Source organism: Anser cygnoides, chromosome 5 (genome assembly GCF_040182565.1).
Source record: "Anser cygnoides isolate HZ-2024a breed goose chromosome 5, Taihu_goose_T2T_genome, whole genome shotgun sequence".
In the NCBI taxonomy this organism is placed as follows: domain Eukaryota; kingdom Metazoa; phylum Chordata; class Aves; order Anseriformes; family Anatidae; genus Anser; species Anser cygnoides.
Window position 1 is genome coordinate 1715514 of NC_089877.1, and position 12108 is coordinate 1727621.

Consider the following 12108-nt stretch of genomic DNA (forward strand, 5'->3'; position numbering starts at 1 on the left):
GGTTCTACACGAATTCCACAGGTCCCATATGAATTTTATATACTCCATGGCACAAAACAGGTTCCAGATGCCTAGGAAACCATCATACATACCACTGAGCTTACTCATTGTATAAATGTTATCTTCATTAACTATTTATTCTCTCATGTCTACTAGATGAGAGTACAGGAACCTACGCCTCACCATCAACAGGGCCACATTGCTCTTTTTTTTGCCTCACCCCTTCTCACCCCTTTTCCATTGCACTGATAACTGTGGATTTTTGCCAGCTGCAAGTAGTTCTTGGCTGGCATTTGAGGAATAGCTTGGCTGGTGACTGGGAAAAGTATGAAGGGATGATCTACCAGAACAGATTAACTCCTTGGTCTCTGCTTTATTTCTCTGACACAACCAGTTTTCCTTAAGTATCACTCATTCAAATTCCCTGAAGTGCCTTCCTTTCACCCTCTCCTAATTTGTTTATTATGAAGTATTTCAAATGGCAATGTAGAGGCATGCATTAAATTAGAGTCTAAAATACAGAAAATTAATAATTAATAATTAAATTAGAGTCTAAAATACAGAAAAAAAATAGAGCCCCGTCCCATTGTTTGTATACATCATGAGTAAGAAAAATGGCAATTTATCATAGCCTGAAGTTTTTCTGAAACAAATCATCACTCAGCAGTTGATACAAGGTCAATTCTGGACAATTTTCCAGCATTGGTGATATAACCCAATGAAACTGCCAGAAAGAGGTGTCTCAGACAAGACTTTTGGCCAACTAAATCAATTTTTTTACTATAAGGCAAAATGGTCTTTATAAAATCAAGTTTTCAGATAAATTTGGCCAGTCTTTTTTTTTATTAGTAAGTGGACACTTCTTCATACAGTAACATCCCATTAACTTAAAAAACCACTAGTGCCTTCAAAGTATTGTGGGGAGCATGGTTCATGCTGTTCAACAGAAATTCTCATTTTCACAGCTCCTTATCACACAAACACATCTTTATGCTTCCATATCATTCCCACCACAGGCTGAGGGAGGCGGGTTGGTTTTAATCAAACAAGTGAAGAGCCTACAACAATTGTTTTGAGTGTCATTTAAAAGCCAGCCTCACCAGCTGAATAGATCTAGAGACACCAATCATAACGGATCAATTAGACCCAGTTCTGACCCAGGCTTAGGTCCAGGAATGAGCTCAGTGTGCTGAGCTGATACGTCCTTAGCCCATCCCTCTCCTAACACTACCTAAATTTCAGAGACATCTGTCCATGCCAGCCTGAGCCCTGAAAGGGATTCAGAAATGAAACAAGAGGCAGGCTGTAACTGAAATCAGTTCTTCATCTGATAGCTAGAGTCTTTTTTTTTTTTTTTTAGCTTTCACATCATCTCCAGAATATCCCTGGTAAAGATCTGTATGCCACACAGGTGAAAATTAAATATCAGGAGAGTAGTATAGGTGTGCTACATTCATACTATGGTTTCTAGTTTAATGGCACACTTTCTGTGTCCAGTCACAGTCTCAAAAGTAGAGCAGCCTAGAGAAAGAAAGGAGAGGTCATTCAAAATACAAACATACAGGAACGACAGACCAGTCTGTGGAAACATCTGTATGCTAGAGCTGGCAAAAAAAGTATAGAGTAGTAACAGCCAAAAAACCAATCGGAATGGGTGAAATAACATAGTCACAAAAGTAGATAAATTATGGTATAATCCTGTGACAGAGATGCATAAGCTTGCAGCAAATACATACAAATCCATCCACCTGTGTGACTTATGCTGGGAAGATATATATGCATGTCAAAAAGTCATAAGAAAAACTTTGCTATAGGTAAGTGTGTAACTTTAGTAAAGTATATTAAAACCTTGAAATAGATGGGTTATTAACCAATCTTTTTCCCTAGACAGTGGCAATACTGGAGCCTTCTGGGAAATGAGACACAGGGTGTGTCTGTTCATTGCCGCAGCTGTATCACATATATAGTATATGATATATAAGGGATGGAGGATATAGCATGATCAGAACTTGTACTTTGCTTTTGCAGAACTTAACGAATTAATAACACCTTGAAAGTATTTGTCTGACTGAAGCCTTGGGAGCAGTCAATCAGAAATAAGAAAGGATGCAATCTTGTGGAAGACAGAACCTGAAGTATAAACGCTTTACTCCAGCTAAGTTACAGTGACACCTTCCTAGGCAGCTCCCAGCCACAGGACTGTGTGCCTTACGCTGTGTGAGTCCAGAAAAACAGTGAAAACTCAACTCACAAATCACAAGGCAGTTGCCTGGAAATATGTAGGAATAAGATTTAAAAACCATTGTCATTATTGTAAATCTGAGCAAAATCCTTTGTACGTTCATTGGATCTTTTGTTCTGACACGGAGGAAACTGAAACTTCTTCCTGGGACATTTATTCTATTAAGTGATTTACTTCAGTAAGTACCTAAAGCAAGATGTGTTTTCAGGACACAGATAAAATTATCAGGTAACATGGTCCAGTTAAAAAGTTAGCAAAAACAAATAAATCAGATTTTTATTTCCTTTTTTTCCTATTTACTTTGAAACACAATTTTGTTCCAAAGTAGAGATGCCAGCAAAAAAGGAGTACTGAACAGAGAACAGAATTATCCCATGTTCCTGCAGGGCTTTATTTCAGCTCTGGAGGAATTGCTTTCTGCTATCATTACCTTACAGGTGAGTAAGCTTATAGAGATCCTTGGAGCTGTCAGCCCCCTTTGCAGATACCAAACTCCTGTTTTGGAGGGGCACCCCAGAAGGACAGGCTCCACACAGTCCTTAGCTTGAAGTACAATTGGAAGGACATTAAAACCTGAGGTATTCACTCTAGCTATCAAAAAAAATCCTTGTAGTAAGTACAGCAGTTCAAGATAAATGTAGGAAACTGTTCTACCATCAGATGAAGCTGCATTAAAACAGAAATCACCTTTTAATTTGCTGGATTGTAATAGTAAAGAGCTGCTGTTATATACCGCATTTCAACATCAGGAGGCATTGTTCACAACAAACACATCCAGCATAGTGCACATATGAAATGGTACACCAGCAGAAGCACAGATGTAAAGAAAACAAAGCAATTACTTTAATTCATTATTTATCATAAGACACATTATTCAGAAATTCAAGAGCATCATAGGTGAAAAGTATGAGATGGGAGGTACTGACCTAGTAAATGATTCACTCATCCTGGGAAAATCCACAAGACAGACAAGTCCTTCATTGCACTGTCTCCATGTAGTCGTCTCACATCCGCTCTGCCCGCATTATCTCATCTCATTAGAGCATGATCTAGAAAGTTAACATGGCTTGTTTTAATGCAGGCTAACAACCATACTGAGTCATCAGTTTATTCCAAAATATGACTGATAATTGTATGTCAGTGTTCAAATCAGTCAGTGATTGCCTGGCTCTGTTGGGCACATCATTAATGTTCCCTCAGTTCCCCAAAATTTTGTCTTTGGCACTTTGCACCAATGGTCATTTCTTTTATTCATGCAATTATTTGGGGAAAATTATGGGTGTTTATTCCTTTCTCACACAGGAGCATGATAAAGTGGACATTATTAATGCTTTTGAGAAATTCTCAATGAATTTTATTTGAGATCAGTATATTCTCTCCTTTCACTAATTCTCTCTTTTCACAGCTTGTATTTTTAGTTCCAGTTGTCCCCTACAGCTAACAAACATGTTGCTTCTCTGCAGGCATCATTATTTTATTATTTTTCTTTGTTTAAAGATTAATTACATCATCAGTCTTTTTTTTTTTTTAATTTTCTGAGATCCTGTTTGTAAATGATACATTTGTTGTACTTCTTGCAACTATTCTTCCTTTTCCTGTCTTTGCACAATATAAGATAAGCAACAGGAATGTATCCTCAGGGCTTGCAGCTCCCTGGCAAGTCATATTTTTTCAGCTTTCATACTCAGTGCAAAAGCTATAGGCTTGTCAATAATGCTGTTTAACAGCCTGTGATCCTCTTCATCTGTTGCTGTGCAGCCACACATCTACCAATAACATTTATGGCACCTGGCAACAATGGCAAATCATTCCTTCTCCATTTTAGTTTCTTTGGCGTCACCACCAAGGCACTCCTTTCAGCTGCAGTGCTGCACCATCTGCTGTTTGTAAAGCATCACATTTTAGAGCTTATTTGTAGTTTCTGATTATTGGTTTTATCAGTATTTCAAGAACAATGACAACCTTCATGTTCTGGAAGGTTTTGTCCCAGTTGTTTTCATGGGACCACTTCTACTTTCACAGTTTTTGTAACAATACAGCAAATCTTGCAGCCATTGCTATTCATACGCCACTCTTCTAGCACCTTTTACCACTCCTTTAGGTCGTTTGTGGTGTTAATGCCACCTAGATTTTATTTTGTACAGGGCTGATGGCTCCTGTTCCTAAGATGTGATCACAATAATTTATTTTCTCTTTATAGCACAGTATCATTCTTGCCCACTCTGTTTTTAGTACTTAAAAATAGTTGCAAAACAAAGTACTTGCTGTAATTTTGGTAGTTTGGCCTTTGCCTTTGCTCACAGTTCTGAGTTTTAAATAACATAGGATTTGTGCCTTCATCAAAAGTAGAATGTTTTCTTGTATTAAAGTATGCAGAAGTATTCATTTTTTTAAAATCCAGGTGCTTATATAAACTTTCCCATGTAGATGACCCAATCCCAATTTTGTTATTTTAGTAGGTTTGTTTTTATTAAAGAAGCAATAAAAATTTAGATTCAAAATCTGCAAAATATAGTGCAGTCCATTGCTTTAAATTTTAAAATACCTTGTATTTAAAAGAAAACTATTTAAAAATATTTTTGTGTGCATAAGTTTGTATTAAAGCTAATTGGTCATAACAACCCCAATAGATTACAGATAATGTGCATTTACAGAGGGATATACAGTAATACTTTTTTTTTCAAATTATATTCCATATGGATTATTAACTTTGACCTTCATATTTCAATAGAAATTTAAGTAAGCATCTTGCCAGAAGTACAGTGGGAAAAAGGCTAGAAAATATCAGCTGAACACACATTCGACACAGCATGCTGTTTTTAATTCTTTCATCTTATCTCAGAAAGTACATCTCAGAATATTTATGAGACTGTTGCCAGCTCTTGTTGCTGTTTTTGCGAGGGGGTTGGAGCCAGTGAGGCCAGAACTGATGCATTCTACCAACTGCCACTTTTTAGTAGAATCTTGATCTGATGTCTCCCCCGCTTGGGGGTGAGCAGCAACTGGAGTGCTGAAGGAAAGAGGGTGCACTGGGACATGCGGAGAGCGGCACCAGAAGGCCTCTCCCAAATCTTGATGGGTCTGTGAAGAGGCTACCAGGAGCCACGACCTTCTCATTTCCCTGAGCCCTTCCTGTTTCCTCAAACTTAACTGAGATCTTGAGTCACCAGTGATCATTTCTCATCAGAAAAGGAAAACAGCGTAAGAAATAGAGAGAATTGGTTTCTACACAGTCAGTTCTTGTTCTGTTGGCTTCAATAACAACCTGGAAAAGCAGGTGACATGGGGAAATAGTATGCTAAAGTAAAAATATATAACTGTGAAAAAAATTGATCCTGTAGTGATTCAGAAACTCAAGGACAGCAAGATGAAGGGAGCACCTGTTATTCCTTTATGAAATACTTTTCTTTGTTCTGAATCATTCAACTTTTTTTCTTGTGTTCTTTAAAAAAGACCATATGCAAGTTAATTATCAGTGTATTAATGTCTTCATACTTGCACTAGCGATTTGGAAGATACACAGTCAGCTGAGAAAACTGGATAGTCCTAGGTTTAGCACATGGATTAGAGAATCCTTAATTTATGAATTTTAAAAGTAATATCTTTCCAAATGAAGGACTCATATGTTTTTGTAGCCTTGGGGAAACAGCCAGCTGTGAGTGGCTAACCTTTATTGTGGGATTTCTGTTTTCTGCTATGTAATACACAAACTTATTCACCATTGCAACCACTAAAAATGTGGCATGAAGCAGGAAAAAAAAAGGCAGTACCCATCCTTGAAGAAATACTAATTCAAACAAACTTCATTTCCATAATGAAAAAATGTACAAAAGACCGTAATTCAGAATGACATGCAATTTAAAAACAGGAAATATTGGAGCTGTTCCTCTTACATGGATATAAATCATGACAAATCTGTTAAAATCTGTGAAAGGAAAGTACAATACCTGATATCAGCTTGAATTCTGTTCTGTCTTCTGTGAAGTAAATAAATGCATAGTGCTTTAGGATGTTAGATACACAAACCACAGGTTGAATTACTTTCATAAGTCTTAAGATATGGTTAGAACAGGAAATAGAAAATCAGAATATAGGAATGACTCAATTTCGTATCAGATTTTATCAGTGTTTGCATATTTCATTTTGAAACTGCAATGACATTAAGCTTTGACTACACACTAAACTAGAAAAATTAAATAATGATGCTCAGTTATAATGTACTATGTAGAGGCATTGGAAATGTGGTAGAGAAAGACTACACACATTATAGAAGACAATTTCTTTGCTAAGTCTTAATCAATTATACCTGATGTTTTTGACAATGTTGTACTATATAGGTCTGTATTTTTCCTGACATCATAAATATTTAAGATATGTGGCTAGATGGGAATTGACGTAGCTTCATTAAACCTACAAGATGGAAGGCTGGATTGCTTCTATGATTAGGCAAACGCATGCACAAACTACTGGCTAGTGAGTCATCTATGAAATCGTTGTTGCCAAGCAGCTAACTTCGCGTGTATTTTGTTATTGCTTACATGCTTATCATTTTGAGAAAGGCTTGAGGAATAAATGGCTGTGACAACTTTGGGGGATTTATTGAATGCCTAGAATCTGCAAAGTTCTAAGTGGATAGCTGATACCTGATCTATAATGTTTTCCTAATGCATCTGTTGTTTTTGGGGTTATTGGTAGCAAGTGCAATTTATAGCATCAAAGAGGGAAAAACCTGGCCAGCATGACACACATTCTCTTCCAAGGGATGAGAAAATTTCACCTTCATAAACAACCAAAGCACTAGTATACATTATATTCCCCATATTTTGTTAAAAAAGAAGCAAATAAACCAACTTTTTCTTCAAATTAGATGTCACTTTTTGTGTATTATATATATGATAAAAGTCTTCTGTTTTTCACAGTGCATTTGGTTCTTTCTTCTATGTCCTTTACTTCATACAAGCACATTTTATGTTTTCATATTCCTTTAAACTAGCTTCAGGATTCACTTCCCTTCAGTCATTTGCTTTTCTGAACCAGCCTTTTTTGTTTCCCTGCTTTTAGCTTCGCTATTTTGTCCATGTGACTTTCTCTTTCATGCGGTCTCTTTCAAGTACTTTTTCTCTGCAACTCCTTCGCACTGCTTCTCTCTTCCTGTGTCTCAAGCCAGTCTTCTCACCACCCCTTTCAGAAAACCTCCCTACTGCTCTAGTTGTTATCTTTATAATTTTCCTTATGTGAGTTCCTGTCTATCTTACTTCAACCCATTTCATCTCTTAATTTATTTAGTTCCTTCTCTTCCAGGTACTTTCTTCATGACTGTTGGCCCAATTTCACAGCAGTTCGTAGAATGCCCGTTCCTTGATTCTCTTGTCCCAACTCTCACAAATAGGTGTTGTGTCTGCTTTTAATATAGTTTCAAGGGGGAAAATAGCAACTGTAGCAAGGTAATGAGATCTGTAGTAAGATTTAGATCATATCTACCTTGATGTTGCAAAGTGCTGAAGCTAACAGGAATAGTCAATAATTAATGCCATGGAACAGACAACAGAATTTGGCTCTAAGATGTCTTTTCTCTACACATATCACCCCTACACAAAAAGGGACATGTTTCTCTCAACTTCCATATTAAAACCTTGATTGGATCAGTAACTGGCAAAGGAATGCTAAGTGGAAAGAGTTGGTCCATCAACTTACTCTTATTAACCTTGCTTACTATCTTAGCTGCAGCTAACTGAGAATTTTATAGAGTGGGTGGCTGCATTAGGGAAAAAGGTACAAATATAGTCTGGAAAAATTGTTCTCAGAGCCACATACCAAAAATCTTCATACAGCTTACAGCCACAAAATAACCACCCTTAAGAGCAATGAGAAGGGAAAACAGAGGCACTCAGAATGAGCTATAAGCCTGCCAGAGATCTCAGGAGACCCACACTATCAGCTCAGCAGCCCAAGCTATAACACTTCTTACTACAATAGGGAAATGCAGTCACCAAGCAGTCTCTGTCTTCATGACAAAGCCCCAGAATGGAAGCACCATTTGAATGCCTGCAAATTGTGTTAAGGACAAACACTACAGAAAGTCAAAAAGAAGTGATTTGTCCAACCAGCCTGAGAAATTCTATTTTAAAGAAAAATGCACTATTTGTGACAGACCACAAAAGGCTTATGTCTTCTAGCTTCAAAAGATACAGCTGGGACATCACAGGTCAAGGTTCCCTACAAGAATGAGGCAATACGACTCAACCCTGGCCTAGAAGGATGCTCTCTGATTATGAGAGAATAGCTTAATATTTGTTAATATCCAGCCTTCTAGCTCTTGGGAGCTGATATCAATGAAACTATCAAGTATCTATCTACAACAAACTGAGCACACCAAAAACTTTCAACCATTACTTTCTGATCTGAAATGCACTCTAAGAAAGATCTGGATACAGAGATTCTGCATTTCACTCCCAATTATCTTAACCACCAAGTCTTAAAAACATTAAATGCTACAATAGTGCTCGTGATAGTGTTTGCACCTACGGACTGTCAGTTTATACTCCTCCCAAAAAACACACGTGCACATTTCTGTAAAAATAATTACACTGACCTTTCAATTTATGAGACAATATTGTACTTCATAAGTAGCTGGAATAATTTGGCATGTGAAAGTTTCGAAATGTAATTTGATTGTATGAATACACACAGCAATACATTTGAGTAACAGTAAGATTGCCATCCACTGCCATGGACTTGTGCATTACAAATACAAAATAATACTTTCTAAAAACTTTCAGAAACTTATTGCCTAAGGTCACTATTTTTAAATGAAGACAATGGCTTGCAGTGGCATTTAAACTACCATTGGGCGTGTGCTAGAATACAGCAGTTTGCCTATGCATGTAATTTGCATTTGTGGTTGTTCAAAACTTCTCTATACTGGAAAACTCCTAGGGGTAGAAAAGAGTCCTTACCAGGCTCTGCGGTTTGCATAAGTCAAAGCAAATTCAATATGCTGCATTTCCGTGGTCTGGAAAGCAGATAGAGTTTAGAGGTTTCATCTGGTTTCTTGTTGTCACAGCTCTAATAACGTCTGGTGGGTGACTCACTGCTCAATCTGTTCTGGTCAAGAGTAACTGAGAAGATAACAAGGCACACCATAAAAATAGGCATTGTTGATTATTCAGACCTTCACCAGTTAAAATTGGGAGCATATCAAAAGGAAAATACAGTCCACAGAGCAATAAAAAATGAGATCAAAACATGTTCATATTTCAAATGCATAGCTGCTGTCTTGCTAAATAATGCACCATCAAATGCAAACAATATTCCTATTTGCATAATTCTATTTTTTCTGAGTAAATTACAGCTGTCCCATAATGACAGTGTTTGAAAAGGCTGACAAGGATTTACTGTATGCTGTGAGGTTAATATTTCACAGGTCCTATAACAATCTAACCTCCAGAAAATTTTATGATCATGCACAGGAAGGCCAAAAGAAGATAATGGAACTCCACTCTAACTTCTGCAACTAAGAAGATAAAACTTTCTTTCTTATCTAAGAAAATAAAACTAAACAGACCACAAATCTTGCCTTCTATCTATTAAATAAAGGCCTGCAAGGTGGTCACCTACGTCTGAAAGTTATTCTGGTTCTGACAAGGTGCAGAGTTGACTACAGTAACGGTTCAAAATCAACTCTATGTGTGATCCTCTTACAATCTTAAACAAGGTCTTACTGCTTTGCAATGTAAACTACTTACAGAACAAAATAAATTAAACTAGAATGTAGCACAATTACTCCAGAATAGTATTAAATTAGGAATTTTCAGGAACAGTAATTCCAGAAAAACTCTGTTGATAATCTTCTCTTTGCAGTCAGGTTTATCCCAAACGTGTTAGTATTTCAGTGTCCTTAATGCCTATTTATTTCAGCAAAACCTGAGAAAAAATATGACCATTTAATGGTTCTGCTCTAATAGCTATGAAATCCCTAATTCTTTCCGATATTTTCCTAAAACTCCTAGATCTCAGACTGAGCTTAAAATTTTGATGTATGTTTCATATATGAAGATGGTCAGAAAGTTAAACACTGAGCTGATTCAGCAAAATAACTCTGTGGGTTTTTATACTAGTTATTCAGTCCTGACATTTACAAGTTTCCATATTGTAAAACCTCATGTAAGTAGAAAAAAAATTTACAACTCAGAGCTTTGTAAATCCAAGCATTCTTATAAAACAAAAGAGCAGTAAAAAGAGTAGCCATTTAATAATGTTATCACATCTTTATCTGTCTGGATAGTCTCTCCCATAGAAAACCATTAACTGCTACTGTACTAATAAAACAATCATTTTCACATGGGAATTAAATACTGCTGACATGCTAAACAGTAATTTTCAAGATTGTGGTATGAATGTTCGAATTAATTTTAGGCCATAAGCATTCAGTTTGCCACTTGTTATTCCACCTCCTCAGTTAGCTGCACCAAGTCTCGTTTGCCCCTGGCTGCTGTCACAGCTGGCCTTTCAAGCTGCTGTCAGCAGGGACTCAGTGGCAGGGCACAGTCTCCCACAGGATGCCAACTATGATCATCCACTGAGGCCCCGTCACTGAACTGGGCAGCTTTCCAATGGATCTCATACCTAAATCACCATTGTCCAAAAGCCACAACCAGGTACTTTGGTGTGGGCATCATGCACGCTTGGGGAGTAAGGGAAAGGAGCACTAGAGAGGGTGACAGCTGCGGGTGCACACCATTTGCTCCGCAGGTGATGGGGTCAGCCCAGCAGCTGGGTGACCCCTCGGCAGCACCAGCTTGGGACCCCAGCTTGACCGCAGCCACACAGCACAGCCTCCTCAGGGGAAATTCAAAGGAACTGCCAAGACACATAGTGCTTAAGATGGAAGAAACTGCTAATGTCACTTGTTAGTTCCCTCTCCTAACTCCGCTCAGCAGAGTTCTGGCTTTCGGTTTTGGGGATTTTTGCCTGCTGGTAATAGATTTCGTCTTTGCTGTATTGTTATCTGATGTTGTTTATACTTACATCCTTCAGAAGGATGCCTTTTCTTTTCATAGATTAGCCAGACATCTTGCTACTCTTTTTTTCTAATTGATTGACTGCTCACAGTACAATTGTTGGAAAGGGAAAAGAACTCAATTAAATGGTAAATGAACATTCAAAATAACAGATGTTTGAAACACTGAACACAATGTAATGTACGTCCTTTAAATGAATAAACAATGTGTGGGGAAAAAAATTTGAACATGCATGATTCCCTACCCTACCAATTTCAGGAATGTGCTCTTTTGTCTCAAAACTCATCCAAGCAGAAAGTGGTTTCTATTCTCCAGAATCACCAATTCGGATGATGGCTATCTTTGACAGGAGTGCATTCACCATGGCAAGGGAGCATTCTTGCCTCAAATTCACCTTAAGGTTCTTGTACTGAGGCTGACCAAAGTCTTTCAAACTCTTTTTGTGTAGTATCTCTGGGATTTGCTTTTCCTAACTACACTTCCAGCTAGAATTATGCCAGCTTATTTTATCTTCCCTGAATTCGTTACTTAATGTCTAAGAATAAATTATATCTTGACAAAAGATCATATATGTTTTTGTATAATGCAGTTTTGTATAATATACCTTTCAGGAGATGTTCTCAAAACCTTCAGATACTCCTCAAAGAATATTAAACGTCTTAATGCTAATTAAGTGTCACCTGTACATTGTCACTGGCAATATTAATAAGCTGGTTTAAGACAGTAAACTGGAAATCTAACTATAAAGACTGGAAAGAGGAGTATGTTATCTAAATTGCACAATTTTTTTATATGCTGCATTTCAAGCAATGTGATGGAATAAAGTTAATTTGTTCCAGATAATTC

General features: G+C 37.3%; 1 protein-coding gene across 3 annotated transcripts in view; it reads right to left on the minus strand.

Annotated features, from left to right (window-relative positions):
• Positions 1 to 12108, minus strand: part of MICAL2 (microtubule associated monooxygenase, calponin and LIM domain containing 2) — a 161188-nt gene that overhangs the window by 148122 nt on the left and 958 nt on the right. For all 3 annotated transcript variants that reach the window (XM_048070101.2, XM_048070085.2, XM_066998101.1), the window contains exons 2-4: positions 9199 to 9360; positions 6190 to 6219; positions 3169 to 3291 (exon numbers count right to left, since the gene is read on the minus strand). The gene's annotated coding sequence lies outside the window, so the exon portion shown is untranslated. The remainder of the gene's footprint in view (positions 1 to 3168; positions 3292 to 6189; positions 6220 to 9198; positions 9361 to 12108) is intronic.